Consider the following 21,348-nt stretch of genomic DNA (forward strand, 5'->3'; position numbering starts at 1 on the left):
TTTTAGGGACTCCTGCACTTGAGGGGAGAGGATAATCTCCCGATTTAAATTGGAAGGACCCTTCTCCTGCTCGGATAGGATTTGCCACTGTAGTTCTCTCGTATGGGCTTGTGCCCACCGGACCGCTGGGATTGTTGCTGTTAACGTGCCCAGGAGCGACATTGCCTCTCTTACTGGTATGGCTCGACCGGACTGTATCCGTTGTATTTTTTGCTGGATAGCCCCAATTTTTCTTCCTGGAAGAATGCACTATTGTTTTAAGGAGTCCAACTGAATTCCAAGGAATTCTTGTGACTGCACTGGAGTTAATTTGGATTTTTTCAGATTGATCATCCAGCCTATCCTGGTTAATATTTCCAGGACCCTTGTAACTGCATCTTCGCAATTTTGCTTGTCGTTTGCTATAACCAGGAAATCGTCTAGATAGGGTACTAACAGGATATTTTCCCTTCTTATAAAGGACGCTACTTCCCCGATGATTTTTGTAAATATACGCGGGGCTACTGATACCCCGAAGGGTAGGCACTGGTACTGTAGATGAGTGGGGACTTGAGCAATCTCTACTACCAGCCTCAGATATTGTTGGTGTTCCCCCCATATTGGGACATGGTAATAGGCATTGGTAAGATCTATTACTGCCATGTAGCAACCTGGGTCGAGTAGTTTCACTGCTGATCCCAAGGTCTCCATTTTGAATTTCTCTGTTCTGATATATTGTTCAGGGCTTTGAGATTGAATATTGTTCTTAGTGACCCATCTGGTTTTGGCGTGAGGAACAGAGTACTGTAAAACACTTTCCCTTTTTGATGACACCGTACTTTTATAAGTACCTCTTTTTGAATGAGGAGCTGGATCTCCTTTTCTAATGTAGCCTGATTCTTTTTGGCTACCCGGGTCACTCTTAGTCTTTGAGGAGGAAGGGTTAGAAAACTTAATCGTAAGCCCCCGGCTAATAGGTCGGTTACCTACTTTGAGGTGGGCAATGCTACCCACTGATGGACAAAGAACCGAAGCCTTCCCCCAACCGCACTGGCAACATTGCTTGGTATTGGGTCTCGGGGTGGTTCTGCTAAAGAGGAAACCGCTCTCCTTTCTTCCCCTCCAGGGCCTACTCCGCGTGGTTCTATCATCTGGCAGCCCTCGGCTCCCTCTATTCCCTGTTCCATGAAAGGACGAGTGAGCCTCAGTCCACCGACGCCTAGGGAAGGGGGTTGGAAACCGTTTTTTCTTATCTGACGCTTTTTCCAAAATTTCGTCCAGTGCTTTTCCAAATAAGTATTGACCCTCACAAGGGACGGCACAGAATTTAACCTTTGACTGGAAATCTGCCGACCAGTTTTTTAACCAAAGTGCTCTGCGGCCTGAATTTGAAAGGGTGCATGCACTGGCGGCACCTCGGACGGAATCTACTGCAGTGTCAGCCAGGAATCCCGCTGCCTTCCGTAGGAAAGGTATTGCCTCCAGCAGTGTCTCCCTTGGGCATTTATTCTTAATATGGTCACTTAATTCATCTAACCACTTGACCATAGCATGTGCTGTACAAGTGGCAGCCACCCCTGGTTTAAACGGCCAATCTGATGCTTCCCAAGCAGCTTTTAGAAAAGCGTCTGCTTGCTTGTCAAGGGGATCTTTTAGGGCGCCCATGTCTTCAAATGGCAATGCTATTCCCCTGGATGTACTAGCAATGGTGGCATCTAGTCTGGGAGCTTTTTCCCATTTATCGCATACCTCCTCATCAAACGGGTATTTACGTTTGAGCGCCTGCGGTATGGACATTTTTTTGTTGGGTTTTTTCCACTCTCTCTTGATTAAATTTAACAGGTTATCATGGAAGGGAAAAACCCTTCGTTTTTACCCCTCAAGATTGCTAAACATAGCATCTTGAATTGATTTTGGCTCTTTTGGTGTCTCAAGTCCCATTGTGGACCTTACAATCTTTAGCAATTTCCCAATGTCCTCAGGAAATATGGACGACCCTTTTCCTCGTCCGATGAGTCCAGGTCCGAATCCGAGGCCTCTATCTCCCCTTGCTCTTCCTCAGTCTCTATATCAGTAGTTATCACTGTGGGAGGCAGTGGGGGCGGGGGTGAGGCAGGTGTTGTATCGGTGCTACGTGTGGTTTGCTCTTTTATTTCATCTTTCACCGTCAATTTTACTTGATCCCGGATCATAGCTTTAATGCTTTGGAGCAGGGATGGTGACTCTTCGGCCACTGTCTTTTTAATGCACGAGCGACAGAGTCGCTTCTCATACATTTTAGCTAGGGCCTTTTTACATAATGCACATTCTTTGTTCTTTTGTTTGGATGTGGCCTTTCCCTACAGAAAACATACATAGGGCCGTTGTTAATATATTGCGCTGCCTTACAGAGGCACTCACCCGGCCCTCTGGGTACTCCGGTAGCCGGTGGCTCTTCCTCCTGTACTCGCTCCCTGACTTCAGGATCCATTCCGTTCTGCTGCTGGCCTGGCTCTATACAGTGGAGCCTATGTGCAGCCTCTCTGGGACCAGTGGCGTCTGCCGCGTCTCCCTTCCTATGGAGGAGTGGTGCGCGCTTCTGGGACTGCTCCCGCCCGGAAGTGCCCAGTACACCGCTCCCCCGGCGTGTGACGTCACTTCCGGTGCGACCCCGGAAGCCGTCGCCACTCAGTCGGCGCCAGCGTCATGGTGGCTACGCCTCCCCCGGCCCTGCCTCCCACTGGAGCGGCCACCGGGGAGTCACACGGGGAGGACACCGCTCACAGCACCCACCGAGCTGGGCTGTCAGGCGCGCGTGACCGTGCCCCGCTGCCATTCCCTCCCTGCGGACCTCGGCCTCCTGACCGGACAACATCAGAGGGGGATCCCTCCAGAGGTACAGCTCTGCCCCAGGCATCTGCCTGCAGGAAACCAAACTGGGGAGAGAGGTGCCGCCCCTTCATATGTCTCTGCTACAGGTTTCCTGTTTCCTGGGGGCGGATACCTTCTCTCATGTGCGGTGCTGTCATGGGGAAGGGAAAAATGAGTTCACAACAGTACCCCCCCTTGAGGAGGGGTCACCGAACCCTCATCCATGCCACCAGGCCGATCAGGATGGGCCCAGTGAAAAGCACAAGCTAATCTATCGGCATGAATGTCAGAGGCAGAGACCCAAGAATTGTCCTCCTGGCCATAACCCTTCCACTTGACCAAATACTGGAGTCTCCGTCTAGCCAGATGAGAATCCAGTATTTTCTCTACCTCATATTCCACATTACCTTCAACCAACACAGGGTCAGGAGGTGCCGCCATAGGAACCACTGGCTCAACAAACCTCTTCAACAGAGACTTATGAAACACGTTATGGATCTTAAACGTAACTGGAAGAGCCAATTGAAAAGAAACCGGGTTAAGAATCTCCAAAATCCTATAAGGTCCAATAAATCTTGGCTTGAACTTTGGAGACGCAACCTTCATAGAGATATTTTTTGACGACAACCAAACCATGTCACCCACTTTAAACCGGGGACCAATGGTCCTATGCTGGTTGGAAAACCGCTGGGCCTTTTCTTGAGAGAGGGACAACTTATCCACCACATGGTCCCAAATCTGCTGCATTCTATCTACCACAGTGTCAACACCTGGGCAGACTGAAGATTCCACTTGCCCTGAAGAAAATCGAGGATGAAACCCAAAGTTACAGAAAAAAGGCGACATCAATGTGGCAGAACTAGCTCTATTATTTAGGGCGAATTCAGCCAAGGGCAAAAATGAGACCCAATTATCCTGATCAGCAGATATAAAACATCTCAAATAGGACTACAAAGTCTGGTTTGTTCTCTCAGTCTGCCCATTGGTCTGTGGGTGAAACGCAGAGGAGAAAGATAACTGAATTCCCAGCTTGGAACAAAAAGCTTTCCAAAATCTAGAGACAAACTGGACTCCTCTGTCCGACACAATGTTCTCAGGAATCCCATGCAACCGAACCACCTGTTGTAAAAACAAGGGCACCAACTCTGAGGAAGATGGCAGCTTTGGGAGTGGTACAAGATGGACCATCTTAGAAAATCTATCACAAATCACCCAGATAACAGTCATTCTCTGAGAGACAGGAAGATCAGAAATAAAATCCATTGAGATATGGGTCCATGGCCTCTTGGGCACCGGCAAGGGCATCAACAACCCACTAGAACGAGAACAGGGTTTAGACCGGGAACAAGTCCCACAAGACTGCACAAAATTCCTGACATCACGAGATAAGGCGGGCCACCAAAAAGACCGACTCACCAAATCTCTGGTAAAAAAAATACCTGGATGACCAGCCAACGCGGAGCAATGAACTTCAGACATCACTCTCTTCCTCCACTGGTCAGGAACATACAATTTTCCCATAGGACAACGCTCAGGTTTGTCCTCCTGAAATTCTTCCAAGGCACGTCTCAAGTCGGGCGAGATGGCAGAAAGAACTACCCCCTCACCTAGGATGGTAGTAGGTTTGGTCAAAATAGGAGAATCAGCAAAGAAACTCCTAGAAAGGGCGTCTTCCTTAACATTCTTAGTGCCCGGAAGAAAGGAGACCACAAAATCAAAACGCATGAAAAACAAGGCCCATCTAGCCTGTCTAGAATTCAAGCGTTTGGCCGACTCCAGGTAAATCAAATTCTTGTGGTCAGTGAGGACCACAACTTGATGTCTAGCTCCCTCCAACCAATGTCTCCACTCCTCGAATGCCCACTTCATGGCCAACAATTCCCGAATCCCCACATCATAGTTGCGTTCAGATGGGGAGAACTGTTGGGAAAAGAAGGCACAGGGATTCATTTTAGAAGTCACCGGATCTTTTGGGGACAAAACAGCTCCTGCACCAATCTCAGAAGCATCTACCTCTACCTGAAATGGAAGTGAGACATCAGGTTGCCGTAAAACCGGAGCAGAAGTGAACCTCCGCTTCAGCTCCTGAAATGCCAAAACCACCTCTGGAGACCAATTCAGCAAATCAGCGCCCTTCTTGGTCAGATCAGTCAGTGGTTTGGCAATACCAGAAAAATTAGCTATAAATTTATGATAAAAATTAGCAAAACCCAAAAACTTCTGGAGAGTCTCCGAAGAAGTGGGCTGAACCCAATCATAAATGGCCTGTACCTTGGCCGGATCCATTTCAATAGTTGACGGAGACAAAATAAATCTTAAAAATGAAATCCTCTGTACACCAAAAAGGCATTTCGATCCCTTAACATACAGGGAATTCTCCCTCAAAATCCGGAACACAGTCCGAACATGTTCCACATGAGAATCCCAATCACTGGAAAAGATCAGAATATCATCCAAATAGATGATCAAAAACTTATCCACAAAGTCCCGGAAAATATCATTCATGAAGGATTGGAAAAAAGAAGGGGCATTAGTGAGCCCTAAAGGCATCACCAGGTACTCAAAATGTCCCTCCGGAGTATTAAACGCCGTCTTCCATTCATCCCCATGCTTGATGCGAATAAGATTATATGCCCCTGTGAGGTCAAGCTTAGTAAACCAGCAGGCACATTTAACTCTGGAGAATAAATCAGAAATCAGGGGTAACGGATACTGATGTTTAACCATAATCTTGTTAAGGGAACAATAGTCAATACAAGGCCTTAATGAACCATCTTTCTTAGCCGCGAAAAAAAACCCAGCACCTAAGGGTGAAGAGGATGGTCTAATATGACCCTTCTCCAACGACTATAAGATCGCATAGCCTCGTGTTCAGGTACAGATAAGTTGAAAAGCCGACCCTAGGGAAATTTACATCCAGGCCTCAACTCAATTGCACAGTCATAACTCCTATGAGGAGGCAGGGACGCAGACTTACTCTCACTAAATACATCATAAAAATCAGCCAAATAGTCAGGAACATCATGAGACTGGGGAGAGGTGGAGAAAACAGGAGTGTCACCAAGAGCACACCGACAGCCCCAACTCACCACAGACACAGATTTCCAATCCAAAACTGGATTATGGATTTGCAACCAGGGAAAACCCAGAACAATAGTATCATGCAAATTATGCAGTACCAAAAATCTACAATTTTCTTGGTGGTCTGGGGCGACCCGCATTATTATCACCTGGGTCCAAAACTGAGGTTTATTCTCCGCCAAAGGAGTAGCATCAATACCCCTCAAAGGAATAGGCATCCGCAGAGGTATCATGGTAACGTTTAGCAAAATCCAAATCCATCAGATTCAAAGCCGCTCCTGAATCCACAAAAGCCTTGGAGGAAAATGTGGATAAGGAGCAGATCAGAGTAATTGCCAAAAGAAACTTAGGTTGTACGCCACCCACAGCAAGTGTGTGTGCAAAACGTTTCTCCCGTTTAGGGCAGACAGAAATAATATGAGAGGCATCTCCACAGAAAAAACACAGCTTATTACGCCTTCTATACTCCTGACGTTGCACCCTAGACAAAACTCTATCACATTGCATAGGTTCAGACATTTGTTGAAAAGGTGGAAACACCTGTCGTGTAGTTTTACGTTCACGTAAACGCCGATCAACTTGAGTGGCTAATGACATAGAATCGTCAAGACCAGAGGGAACAGGAAATCCCACCATAATATCTTTTATGGTTTCTGATAAACCCTTGCAAAAGAGAGCTGCCAAGGCACCATAATTCCATGTAGTATGGACCGCCCACTTTCGGAATTTTTGACGGTATAACTCTGCAGAATCCTGACCCTGGTTCAATGCCAATAGGGCTTTCTGAGCTTGATCTATACCATTAGGCTCATCATACAACAACACCAAGGCTTGAAAAAATGCATCCACATTAGTCAGAATAGGATTTTCAGGTGTCAAAGAAAACGCCCAATCCTGGGGATCACCACGCAGCAAGGAGATGACAATTTTAACCTGCTGCGCAGAGCTCCCCGATGAGTTAGGCTTCAAGGCAAGAAATAATTTATAATTATTCTTAAAATTCAAAAATTTAGACCGATCCCCAGAAAACACATCAGGAGTACGGATTTTTAGTTCAACAGCTTGTGATTGAGCGAGATAGGCGGAAATTCCCCGCACTTCAGCAGCGAGCTGCTCCACACGATCAGACAATTCCGTAATCTCCATTAAGGAAAAAAATCCTCCTACAGAGAAAAAGAGGAAAAAATACATATAAAAAAAAAATTCTGACACTTTTTTTTTTCCCCCTGCTTTTGAGTACCCTAGAATCTGCGGTATGGCTGGTGATTCTGTTATGAATGAGTCACCGACGAGGAAAAACAAAAACAAGCTAAGCCACAGAAAACCAGAGAGGTTGGTAACTAAGCAGATTGCAGACCCCTGATCCTATCCACACAACTAGCAGTAGCCGTGGAGAGTACCTATGATGATCCTAGACGCCTCGTCACAGCCAGAGAACTAAATAAGCCTAAAGCAAGAAAAGGGGAAATCTAAACTGCGCCAGAGCAGACCCCAAAGTAAAAGACAGCGCCTAAACATGTATTGTCGGTGAGACAAGATGAAAACACAAACACAGATAGAAAAATAGGCTGAGCAAACGATGGGGCCCACACTAACTAGAAAGGACAGGAAAGGAAAGATGCTGTCTGCAATCACGCACAAAACCCTGCCAAAAAATGTCCAACACTTTCTGATAACAAAAACCCTGAAGTCACTAGACTTCAATTCCCTATATCAGCACTCTGGTATATTCTGAAGACAGAGCAAAAAGAGACCAATCTGATCAGGGACAAAAAGCAAACTGGCATAAACAGACATAAGAATGGAAATTCTGCACAGCCCCAGCAGGGGCTGGCTGACCACAAAAACTGAGTAAACCAGACCAAATCTCATGTGAAAAAATAGCAGAGCACACTTAGCTTGAGAAGGCAGGAACAGAACTGGAAACCAGAACCTCAGGACAGGAAAAATCACCAGCACAAAAGTAGGGAGTTGGCTGTCTTAAATCCAGTCAGAGACTCCTGATGTCCACTCACAGTCCTCCTCCTCAGGTGGCAGTTCTCTGCCATTTAGATCAGCTTCATTACCTACTGTCACCACTAGAGGGAGCCCGGATGGAGAACTCACGTCTCCTCTGTCAACACAGCCAGCTCCACCACCCTCACCAGAAGCCAGAGGTAAACCAGAAAATGAGTTCACAACACTCCCACAGCAAAGTTCCACTTGTAACAACATTTTAGAAAATGGAGAAAAGGGTACCTGAGAGCCTGGGTGACCTGCACAACAATCACCCGGGCTCAGTCGCTTGCAGGTTGGTGGACAAGAAGGGCAATCCTTTTTCCAATGTCCAGAATCCCCACAGAAAAAATAGCACTTTCCCAAGCGCCGTTGTCTCTTTCCATTCTCCTTGAAGTCGATGGTTCCCATCTCCATGGTTTCCAATGTAAGACTGGCTCCCCTTCCTTGAGAAAATAATGGGGTTTCAACCTGCATCACTCCCCTGGCCCGTAGCCTGAGATCCATTCGGACGGCTTGTGTCATAGCCTCCTCCAGGGAATCAGGCGGAGGGTGGAGAGCCAAGGCATCTTTTTGATGTTCAGACAGGCCTCTACAGAACAAACCCTGGAGGGCGGCATCATTCCAGCAGACCTCAGCAGCCCAGCGTCTGAACTCTGAGCAGAACCACTTGGCTGAATGCTTCCCCTGACACACACTCAGCACCCTGTCAGCCATATGCACCCGATCAGGCTCATCATAAATATGCCCCAAGGCCTCAAAAAATGCATCCACAATCATACGCTCAGGGGCAGTGGTAGGAAGGGAGAAAGCCCAAGCCTGGGGAGCTCCCCTTAACAGAGACATAATGACCCCTACTCTCTGACTTTCATCCTCCGAATAGTGTGGTCTCAATGAAAAAAAAAGTTTACAGCCCTCCTTGAACACTTTGAATTCCCTTCTATCTCCAGAAAAAGTATCCGGTAACTTAACCGGAGATTCAGGGGAAATTACAGTAACCTCCCTAGCCCCTGATAATAAAACCCCCTGCACAGTGTCAGCGATCAGCTGCTGAGACTGAGCCAGGGCTAGCTGTTCCCCCAGGAGTCTCTGAGACATCTGAGTCAGGTGCTTTACCTGCTCAGAAAGAGCATGCATAGGATCCATCACACACACAGGAGATGGGGAGCAGAAGAAAAAAAAAATGGTAACGGTCAGTTATAATGTCAGGATCCTGTCAGCGTCGGCAACTGCCATGGCTGAGCAGGGTGACTTACCCACACTGCGGGAGAGCACGGGGCCAAATACGGTAGTGAAGGTTTAAGCAGACAGGACCTGAGGCACGGAGAATAGTAGGGAGTACCAGGACCTACGATCATGTGACTGCAGGGGGCGGGGCTTAGCGTCCAACTACTGCAGATGATGTAATGTACCTACTGCAGGAATACTGTAGTAGAGGAGAGGAAAACGCAGGTCAGACAAGCAGAGGTCATACACGAGAGGGCGGTGCGGTACAAAAAGGGCTGAGCAGAGAATAGTCAAGTCACAAGCAGAGAGTCATACACGAGAGGGCGGTGCGGTACAAGAGAGACAGGCAGAACTCGTAACAGGGACAGAACCGGATTAAAACCAAACAAGCAACAAGTTATCAGGCACAAGACACACATACACAAGAGGTCAACTAACTCAGCCGAGGGCAGGGGTATAACTGACACCGGACCTAGGTCCAGTGAGCATTAAATAGCCACCCTCTGCCAGAGAGAGGCAGAAACAATTAACCCCCTGTCTGACCAGGACGGGCCAAAGCGAAACCCCGTCCTGGATCATGACAGGAGCATTCCTCTTCCAAAACCCAAAACGGGCACTCCCAGAACTTGCAGTGCGTGGTCCTTTTTTGACACAGTTGCAGATGACATTTGCTTTGTCAAATGCAAGCTGTGTCATCAGAAAGTCAAAAGAGGGAAAAGTGTCAGCAACCTCAATACCACAAATATGTGGAAACATGTGCGGACCAAGCACGTGGTGGAGTTACAAAGACACACTGAAGACGTAGGCCAACCTACAGCACCACCTACCATCTCTTCAGCTTGTGTTGTAGCCTCTTCCTCCAGCTCACACACAGCTGGTTCGGCTTCCTCACAGGATCGCCATGGAAGAACCTCTGGCACTGTTGAACAGAGACCCAGTGTAATTCCACCCACAGCACCACATTCCCTGTCATCCTCACACTCCCAGGCAACTCTACAGCCATCGGTAGCACAGGCATGGGAGAAAAGGCGGCCATACTCGGCAAACCATCCCCGAGCACAGGCTCTGAATGCTCGCATTGCAAAACTATTGGCCCTTGAAATTCTCTCATTCAGGCTGGTGGAGACTGACACCTTCCGTAACTTCATGGCATTGGCAGTCCCACAATACAATGTGCCCAGCCGCTTTTATTTCAGCAGGCAAGCCGTCCCTGCCCTGCAAAAGCATGTGGAGGGAAAAATTAAACATACGCTACTAAACGCCGTGAGTAGCAAGGTCCACCTGACCACCGATGCGTGGACCAGTAACCATGAACAAGGACGATACCTTTCCCTCACTGCCCATTGGGTAAATGTTGTGGAGCCGGGTACAGATCTTGAGAGTGGCGCTGTACGTGTTCTGGCAACTCCAAGGATTGCAGGAATCCAGTCTGTACACATTGACTCCTCCTCATCCTCCAGTTCCTCAGAATCAGCGCTGCAGGAGCTGTCACGGTTTACCTCCACATGAACCCGTGAACGCTTACCTGTTACGACCGATATGAGCACAGCCGTGGCCAAACGTCAACAGGCCGTACTGAAATTAATTTCTTTGGGGAATCGAAGCCACATAGTGCAGGAGCTCTGGAATGCCATCAAGCAGGAAAGCGACGTGTGGTTTGTGCCAGCGAATCTCCAGCCAGGCTTGGTAGTGTGTGACAATGGCCGAAATCTGGTGGCAGCTCTGGGCCTAGGCAACCTCACTCACATCCCAAGTCTGGCACATATGCTCAGCTTGGTCGTGCAGAGTTTTTTGAGGGACTATCCGGATCTTGCACTGCTGCACAAGGTCCGCATAGAGTGCGCTCACTTGCGGCGTTCCAGCATGGCAAGATCGCGCATTGCAGCTCTGCAGCGCCGATTCCGCCTTCCGGAACATCGCATCATATGTGACCTACCCACCAGGTGGAATTCAACGTTACATATGTTGGAGCAGTTGTGTGAGCAGCAGGCAGCAGTAATGGAGTACGAGCTGCATCAGGCGCAAACAAGTCGCACTGCGCGCCGTTCACACTTCACCACCACTGAGTGGGCCTCTTTGAAGGACATCTGCCACGTTTTGCATGCCTTCGATGATTCCACTCGAATGGCGAGTGCAGATGATGCACTAGTCAGCATGACTGTCCCCCTTATCTGCCTGCTTCAAAAAACACTGCAAGTACTAAGGGAGGAGGTTTTGGAAGAGGTGGAGGATGAGGAGTCACAAATGCCATCTTCTTCTGGACAGTCTGCGCAATGTGGTTCCTCACAAAGGCCTAGGCAGGGGACACTTTGTGAGGAGGATGAGGAGGAGTCAATGGAGGAGGAAGACATCTCTCCAGAGGAGGGAGGTACACAATGCTCTAGTATAAAGGAAAAAATCCGGCACTCCCAAATGCAAAAAATAGAAGTTCTTCTTTATTATTCACAGCTTAGTAATCCACATGATATACATTCAATATATACGTAACGTTTTGGTCACTATTATGGACCTTCTTCAGACTGAATATGACACAACAAAGAAAAAATAAAACAAAAAATTACATAAATTTCAATTCAAAATATTACAAAACATAACTGGTTTCAAAATACCTATCAACAACAGATATGGTCAATGAAGACCAGAGCTGCACAGAAAAACAGGTTCTACAGGAGTGAATCCTATATGCATCAGATTATCTGGTAGTCACAAAAATAGAAACATGTAATAATCATACAAAGAGATAAAGTGTCCCATATGAAACAGCAAAAAAATATCATATAACATACTATGGGGAGACACAGATCTAGATGGAACTACCAATAAATGGGTTACCAAAGAAATACTCAATATAGCTATCAAATCATCATTCAGTTAATATCATAGAAAAAGGCTAGTGATAAAATGACCAAAAGACTGACATCAGAGATCTATATAATGCAAAATACCTAGAAAAAATAAAAGGGAGAAAGAAAAAATACAAACAATTTTAGACAAAAAAAAAAAAATCTTGTTAAGGCTCAAAGGTGACCAAATGAGTCACAGTAATGTAGATTAATCTGAACAGACTGCACTGTTAAGAGACCACAAATAAAACGGTCCCACCAACATCCTATGAAAAAAAATGCAATGGAATAAAGCAATGATGCTTACCATGTGGAGTTGTGAAAATCGCCACGTGCGGGAAACAATGCGCTATAAGTTATGTGCTACCATGTAAAGAAATGCGCTACTGGTGGCTGTGTGCCGTTGGGATTATATACCCAACGGAGGTGCGCACTAATGCGCACGAGTGTGAGCTGACAGGCGGGGATGAGCCGAGAGTGAGGAGTGGAACGCTCAATGGAGCGCAAACTGGAAGTGCGTCGCGGACGCTGGCCGCGACCGGAAGTAGTGGAACGCAATACGGATGCGGCGGTGAATTCAATGGTGTTTCAATGGAGCGCAAACCGGAAGTGCGTCATGGAAGCTGGCAGCAACCGGAAATAGTGGAACGCAGTACGGATGCGGCGGTGAATTCAATGGTGTCTCAATTCTTCTAAGCGGCTTGTCTCTCAGTGCAGTGACACTAGGTGAAAAGAAAAAAAGGGCACATTACAAGGCGGCTTATATGTAGCGTAATGTACAATATTACTATGAATAGGCAGTTTACTATCTTGCTAAAAAAAACGGAAAGGAAAAGAGGGGGATCAAAATAAAAAGGGGATAAGGGACCATATAAAGAAAAAAACCCTTGTGGGAAAAATATAAATAAAAAATAAAAAATAAAAAAATGTAAAAATAGGGAAAAAAGGAATACTACATGTAAAACAGGCAACTAACTAACGAGAAAAAAAATTATAGAAATAAAAAATGAAAAATAAAAAGTAAAAATGGGGGAAAATATTAAAAATAAAACAATGAAGGAAACAAATTATTATAGACACCATACCCCTCCAAAGATACTCTCTAACGAGATTGTTGCTGCTGTAAAAAATAAAAAAGGAAAAAAAAGAAGAAGGTTAAGAAGAGATCTCGTGATATCAATCTTAAAATAAACTCATAACATCATATTCTCTATTTAACCCTTTGGGTTCCAAAGTTTGCAACGAATGAATCCAAAAGGCCTCCCTGAGCTTTAGTGATTTCACCTGATTACCCCCTCTTCTATGTGCTGGAACTTGTTCGAGGACAAGAAACCTTAATTGGGCTATAGTGTGACCCGCAGTGTGGAAATGAAAAGGTATGGGTAAATGATGGCGTCCACAGCTTATGTCAGACTTATGATGCGAGATCCTATCCTTCACGCTCTGTGTCGTTTCCCCTACATATACTTTGCCACAAGGGCACTTAATCGCATAAACCACAAACTTAGAATCACAGGTGTAGAACCCCTTAATAGGGATATCTACACCTGTCTGAGGATGTGAAATAGAGGAACCTATGGGTGGGGTGATGCAGAGCAGGCAGAGATGATGCCTCAAACGGGACAGCGTTTCTTGGCCAGTTGGGAGTCTGCAGCACATGGTTGATTTCATGCTACAGTGCCTGAGAAACGACCGCCGCATCGCCCACATTCTCAACATGGCTGATTATTGGGTGTACACCCTCCTAGATCCTCACTACCGGGACAACTTACAAAGCCTCATAACACTGTTGAACCGGGAGCGTAAAATGCGGGAGTACCAAGACACACTGGTGCATTCCATCATGTTCTCCATTCCACCCTAGAGCAGTGCTGCTAGTGCTTTACAAAGCAGCTCTGTGCGTCGAGGCAGTGGAGGAAGCTCTGCACAAAGAGGGAGCAGATGCAGCGCCTCAGCACAAGGCAAGACCAGTATGGCCCAAATGTTGCTAAGTTTTGTGTGCCCGCCACAAATGTCTACACCATCACAGACGGCTCCAGTCAGCAGGAGGCAATGTTTCCGTCAGATGGTGACAGACTACATGTCTTGCCCTCTCAGTGTACTCCCAGACGGCTCTTCCCCCTTCAAGTTTTGGGTCTCTAAGGTGGATACATGGCCAGAGCTTAGCCAGTATGCATTGGAGGTGATGGCTTGCCCTGCTGCTAGTGTATTATCGGAACGCGTCTTTAGTGCCGCAGGTGGTGTACTAACAGACCATTGCACGCGACTATGCTCTGATAACTTTGACCGGCTTACTTTTCTGAAAATGAACAAGGCCTGGATCTCGCTGGAATTTGCCAGTCCTCTTCCAGAATAAATAATTGGTTGGCAACAGTATCAAGGTCTCCTGTTGTGTTCATGTTTCTACCACCTGAACTGTAATCCCTGGGCTCCAACACCGCCAGTTGTTGCTCAGAAGTGCCGTCTGCACAGAGAAAAACACTAGCTCCTGTGTTAGTGGGGTTCAGTAACACCAGCTGCTCCCCTGCTGTGTGTCCGGCAATATCTCCTGCTCCCTCCACATTCATCCCAACATCAGATATTAAACTTGCTCCATTTAGGCCTTAGCCTACTCCATGATTGACCCTGGGCTCCAACACCGCCAGTTGCTGCTCAGAAGTGCCGTCTGCACAGAGAAAAACACTAGCTCCTGTGTTAGTGGGGTTCAGTAGCGTCAGCTGCTCCCCTGCTGTGTGTCCGGCAATGTCTCCTGCTCTGTCCACATTCACACTACTACTGATTTTAAACTTGCTCCAATTAGGCCTCTGGCTCCACTCTGTTTCTAGTATTTACCCTGGGCTCCAACACCGCCAGTTGCTGCTCAGAAGTGCAGTCTGCACAATCAACATTTGCTCCTGTGTTACTGGGGTTCAGTAACGTCAGCTGATCCCCTGCTGTGTGTCTGGCAATTTCTCCTGCTCTGTCCACACTCACACAACTACAGATTTTAAACTTGCTCCAAATAGGCCTCTGCCTCCACTCTGTTTGTACTATTAACCCTGGGTTCCAACACCGCCAGTTGCTGCTCAGAAGTGCCGTCTGGACAGTCAACATATGCTCCAGTGTTATTGGGGTTCAGTAATGTCAGCTGATCCCCAGCTGTGTGTCCGGCAATTTCTCCTGCTCTGTCCACACTAACACAACTACAGATTTTAAACTTGCTCCAATTAGGCCTCTGTCTACACTCTGTTTGTACTATTTACCCTGGGATCCAGCACCGCCAGCTGGTTCCCCGCAGTGTCTTTGGCACGGGTACTCCCTCCTGCCCAGCCTGGTTCCAGCACGCCAGCTGTTTCCGGGTAGTGTCAACGTCACTTTGCCTTCAAAACTTTGTCCTGTCGTGTTGCGGTCGGGTTAGCCGACTCTATGGTGCCTGCAGTTTAGGTGCTTCCTATGTGGGCTACGGGATCTGGCAATAAAGGCTGGTTCTGTAGTGCCAATAGGACAAGCACCCCTGTAGGACTGTGGGTTTCGGTAACTGCGGCCTGCTCGCGGCCTTGCAACTTTGTTTTTCATGGGTACCTTCTGCTTCCCATCCGGGTTCCAGTACCTTCAGCTGGTTCTCGGCAGTGCCTTTGGCTTAGGTGCCTCCTTCTCGCTATCTGAGTTCCAGTAATATCTGCTGGTCCTTGGTAGTGCTTTCTGGCACAGGTACCCCCTGCTTAGTAACCGGGTTCCAGTACCATCAGCTGGTCCTCGGTAGTGCCATTGGCTCTTGTTCCTTCTGCTTCCCCTCCAGGTTCCAGCACCGTCAGCTGGTTGTTGGCAGTGTCTTTGGCACGGGTACTCCCTCCTGCCCAGCCTGGTTCCAGCACGCCAGCTGTTTCCGGGTAGTGTCAACGTCACTTTGCCACCAATACGTTGTCCTGTCGTGTTGCGGTCGGGTTAGCTGACTCTATCGTGCCTGCAGTTTAGGTGCTTCCTATATGGGCTGTGGGATCTGGCAATAAAGGCTGGTTCCGTAGTGCCAATAGGACAAGCACCCCCTGTAGGACTGTGGGTTTCGGTAACTGCGGCCGGCTCACGGCCTTGCAACTTTGTTTTTCATGGGTACCTTCTGCTACCCATCCGGGTTCCAGTACCGTCAGCTGGTTCTCGGCAGTGCCTTTGGCTTAGGTGCCTCCTTCTCAGTATCTGAGTGCCAGCAACGTCTGCTGGTCCTTGGTAGTGCTTTCTGGCACAGGTACCTCCTGCTTAGTAACCGTGTTCCAGCACCGTCAGCTGGTCCTCGGTAGGTCCATTGGATCTTGTAGCTTCTGCTACCCCTCCAGTACCGTCAGCTGGTTCTCGGCAATTCCTCAGCCTTCTTGTACCTTCTGCTACATTTCCAAGTTCAAGTTTTTTTAAATGGTTTTTGGTAATCACTCTGGATCTCCCTGACGACGACCCTGAAGACGACGACCCTGAAGACCACCCCAAAGAAGACGACGACACTTAAGATGATGACCCTGAAGATGACGACCCTGAAGACCACCCCGAAGAAGACGACGACCCTGAAGACGACGACCCTGAAGACCACCCCAAAGAAGACCAAAAAGATGACCTTGAAGAAGATGACCAAGAGGACAAAGAACATGAAGACAACCACCAAGATGCAGAACAACAAGAGACAGAAGACCAAGAAGCAGAAGAACAAAAAGCAAAAGAACATTAAGCATAAGACTAAAAATCAGAGCAAAAGATATTATCTAAATTATAAGCAGAAGAAGACTAAGCAGTGTATGGGGGTGAGTCCGTTCCTCCTCCTGGTGCCCCTGGAAAATGCCTGCTGCTGCAGGCCAAACTGAACGCGGACAAATCCTGTTGTAAATCTTTTGTGACAGGCAGAACGGAAGGTGTAATCTTCAAAATTTTATAGATAACAACTACAGGAATGCCTGTCACAAATAAGAATATGATGAAGAAGAAGAATAGGAAGAAGATGAAGAAGTAGAATATGAAGAATAATAATAGTTGAATAAGAAGAATATGAAGAATGTAAAAAAAAAAAAATAATAGGAAGAAGGTGAAGAAGAAGAAGATGAATAAGGTGAAGAAGAAGTTGATGAAAAAGATGCTGCTGCTGCTGCTGCTGAGGATCATGAAGGAGAAAGTGTGGGAGAAGTAAAAAAGAAGGTGAAGAGCATGGAAGTAGTGAAACATACATATCTGACAAAATATAAAAAAGGTTAACATAGTCAATATCTTTGTAACTCCGAACGTCTTAAAAAAAAAAATTATTCCTGCTATTCCATTTGATAGGGCTAAACCTCTATGCCTTTAATGTCTCCTCCACCTCCCCCAATACATTCTACATTATTCTTAGTTGTTTTTCTTCATGTAAAATTAACCTACAAGGAAAGAAAGGGTTTATTTTAATTCCGATATTTCTGTCTCATTGACTTGCATTGGATTCCTGTATCGGAATCGGCGATATCCGATACTTTTTGGGTATCGGCCCGATCCAATCCGATCCGATATTTCATGATATCGGAAGGTATCGCACAACACTAGTCGTCATACAACAACCCTAGGGCTTGAAAAATCCACATTAGCCAGAATAGGATCTCCAGGTGTCAGAGAAAAAGCCCAATTCTGGGGATTGCCGCGCAGCAAGGAGATGACAATTTTAACTTGCTGCACCAAGTTCTCCGATGAGTTCGGTTTCAAAGCGAAAAATAGTTTACAATTATTCTTAAAATTTAGACCGATCCGCAAAAAACACATCAGGAGTAGGGATCTATGGTTCTATAGCAGATGATTGAGAGAGATAGGCAGAAATTCCCTTGACTTCAGCAGCGAGCTGCACAACACGATCGGACAGTTGCTTAGTCTCCATTAAAAAAAAAATCCTCCTACGGCCTCAGAGAAAAAGAGGAAAAAATATATAAAATAAAATTCGGCCACTTTTTTTTTTTTTACAATTCTTTCCTTCTTTAGAGTACCCTAGAGTCTACAGTTTTGGCTGGTGATTCTGTTATGAATAGGTCACCGAGGAGGATGGCAGGAATAGGCTAGGCCATCAGGAAACCAGAAAGGTTGGTAACTTAGCAGATTGCAGACCCATAATCCTAACAAGACAACTAGCAGTAACCGTGGAGCGTACCTACGATGCCCTAGACGCCTTGGCACAGTCGGAAAACTAACTAAGCTTAAAGCAAGAAAGGTAAAATCTAAACTGCCCCGGAGTAGAACCCCAAAGAAATAGATAACCCACAAAAATATATTATCAGTGAGACAAGATGAGACACAAACACAGGCAGAAAATAGACTGAGCAAATGATGGGGCCCAAACTGTCTAGATAGGACAGGAAAGGAAAGACACTGTCTGCAATCATGCAAAAAACCCTAAAAAATCCAACACGTCTGATGTACAAAAAGCACTGAGGTCTCACGACCTCTCCCCCACTATATCAGCATTCTGGTGTGAACTGGCAGCAAAACAAAAGAGACTAATATGACAGGGGACTGAACAAACTGACACAAGCTGTAACATATGGAGCGGGGTCCAGCACTGCCCCAGCTGGGAGCATGCTGAACCGTCATCAAAGCAGAAAGAGGCAAAACCAGATCAGATGCAAAGGATTAGGAAATGAACAACTTAATTGAAAAATGCAGGATCAGGCAGGAGACAGCAGACCTCAAAATGCAGGAAGAAAAGCCTGCTCACTTATATCCTCCCAGTCAGTAACCCCTGATTTCCAATCATCATCGTCAGGTGGCAGACTTCTGTCAACCCGGTCAGCTCCACTACCCGCAGTAACCACCAGAGGGAGCTCCGACTCAGAAGTCAGATCAAGAGAATTCACAACAGTCTAGTTTCCAAAATGGGGTCACTTGTGGGGGGTTCCACTGTTTAGCCACATCAGGGGCTCTCCAAATGCGACATGACACCCACAGACCATTCCAAAGTCTTCGTTCCAAAACGTCACTACTTCCCTTCCGAGCCCCAACGTGTGCCCATACAGTAGTTTTCGCCCACATATGGGGTATCAGCGTACTCAGGACAAATTGGACAACAACTTTTGGGGTCCAATTTCTTCTGTTAGCCTTGGGAAAATAAAAAATTGGGGGCGAAAAGATCATTTTTTGTGATCACTGTGATCATGTATAACCCCTGTTTTTGAACTGCCACCGGTGATCATTGGCTTATTTCTCAAAAAGTTCATTGTTGGAACAAATTTGTGCTTTAGAATGTATGTATTTGTGCTTTAGAATCTAACTGATGCATTTTATCCTAATAGATACTTACCATCCTCTATGAAGGGTGATGTTCGTTATGTGTATTGCATCCGTTGAGATTCCTTCGCCGTCTTCTGCACAACCTTTCTCCGCGTTTTCAGCTGTCTAAAGAAGAAGACAAAGGAATATGTGTTGTACTGTAGGACTATATCTGGCTTAACGCTAAAAAGTCTTTCTGATTTACCTAAAGGAAATGCTATTTTATCCATGTGTTAGTCATGGATATGTGTGTTTTTATTATATTTATTCTGCACTTTTTTCATTCATCTTTTATTATATATATTCTTTTCTTCAAATTTTTATATTTTTGTTTTCACTTTTTTGGTACTTTGCATGCATGGCTGTACACTTGCACATGCATGCGTTCAGATATATGTATACAGCTGCAAATATCATTTATTCATGCTTCTTGTCATTTTATATAGGTCTTTAACCACCTATTTGGGTGTCTTAATTTATTATATTATTATACACTGATTCTGATCAGGTACTGTAGTGACTTGTTCTCACATTTAACATTTTCCTCTTTGCATATTGCATCACACATTATTTCCTTTTGCATCATATTTATCTATATATGTACTTTTTATAACTTGTTAGAAGCAATTTCAGCATTTAGTGTTATATCCTGGTTTTGTATTTCCTTATAGTCGTCTCTGAATTACCTTTCAAGCATTTGACCTGGTGGTGCGCGCTTCTCTCTGGTCGGTGACCTGGCTCCGATGACTTCCGGTTTCAGCAATGCTATTGGCTAGTTATCTCTATTAAAGATCATGTGGTCTCCCTTCCCCATACACGCCCCCTGAGGAAGAAGCAACGAAGCGTGCTTTGGGGTGGAGGGACACCTCGCCAGTGCCTGCATTATTAAATTGGACCCGTTACACCCGGTCCCGGTGCTGGCTCTGCTCCCCGGTCTGCCGCTGCACCCCATCCTGGTCACTCACCTCCTGCCCTTCACGCTGTCCCTGGGCAGCAGCGACCCTCGTGTCTGGGGTCTCATGCTCTCTCTCTGCTTCCCGGCGTCCTGCTCCCTCCCCCAGCTCCTGGCGTGCTGTCAGCAGGCCCCCAGGAAATGCTTTTAGGACGCGAGCGCACGCTCCTCCGGCTTCTCTAAGGGACAGCGTGCATTTTTTGAAATCGCTAATTATCCAATAGCAGCTCACTGATTACTATTTCTGGCCTCTCCTCCATAGGGAGAGCGCCAGAGCAACGAGTATCTATCATTGCTACATCTGGTTCTGTTCCTGACTAGAGTTGAGCGATACCGTCCGATACTTCAAAGTATCGTATCGGATGGTATCGGCCGATCTTTAAAAAAAGTATCGGTATCGCCGATTCCGATACCGGAAGTCCCATTCAAGTCTATGGGACTTCCGGTATCGGAATAAGAAAAACCCTTTCCTGCCCTTGTACAGCCTCTCTGGGGTCTGTACGGGCCTTTCGGGGGGCTGTGCCGGCCTGCCAGGGGGTCTGTGCAGGCTCCGGTGGTCTGTGCCGGCCTGCCGGTGGTCTGTGCAGGCTCCGGGGGGCTGTGCCGGCCTGCCGGGGGGCTGTGCCGGCCTGCCGGGGGGCTGTGCAGGCTCCGGGGGGCTGTGCCGGCCTGCCGGGGGGCTGTGCCGGCCTGCCGGGGGGCTGTGCCGGCCTGCCGGTGGTCTGTGCAGGCTCCGGGGGTCTGTGCAGGCATCGTCCGATGGGACTACAAGTCCCATCGGGCGATGCCTGCTACCATGACAGTGATTGACACATTAGCCAATGATGGGACAGTAGTAGTCCCATCATCCGGCTAATGTGTTAAATGTAAAAAAAAAAAAAAAAAAAAAAAAAAAATTACATGCTACATACATACAACATGCATACTACATACATGCTACATTCATACTACATACTACATACATGCTACATTCATACTACATAAATACTACATGCAACATACATACTACATATATACTACATGCATGCTACATACATACTGCATGCTACATACATACCACATATATACTACATACATACTACATGCATGCTACATGCATGCTACATGCATAACACATATATACTACATGCATGCTACATACATACTACATACTACATATATACTACATGCATGCTACATACA

General features: G+C 46.6%; 1 long non-coding RNA gene across 3 annotated transcripts in view; it reads right to left on the reverse strand.

Moving 5' to 3' along the window:
* Window positions 1-11,545: 11,545 nt before the first annotated feature.
* The window catches only part of LOC141059010 (uncharacterized), a 35,349-nt gene continuing 25,546 nt past the window's right edge, over window positions 11,546-21,348 (reverse strand). For all 3 annotated transcript variants that reach the window (XR_012222370.1, XR_012222369.1, XR_012222371.1), the window contains 3 exons: window positions 19,246-19,340; window positions 13,061-13,095; window positions 11,546-12,697 (listed from right to left, as the gene is read on the reverse strand). This is a non-coding gene — a long non-coding RNA (uncharacterized lncRNA). The remainder of the gene's footprint in view (window positions 12,698-13,060; window positions 13,096-19,245; window positions 19,341-21,348) is intronic.

Source organism: Dendrobates tinctorius, unplaced genomic scaffold (assembly GCF_039654945.1).
Source record: "Dendrobates tinctorius isolate UK_male_01 unplaced genomic scaffold, ASM3965494v1 ptg000223l, whole genome shotgun sequence".
Taxonomy (NCBI): domain Eukaryota; kingdom Metazoa; phylum Chordata; class Amphibia; order Anura; family Dendrobatidae; genus Dendrobates; species Dendrobates tinctorius.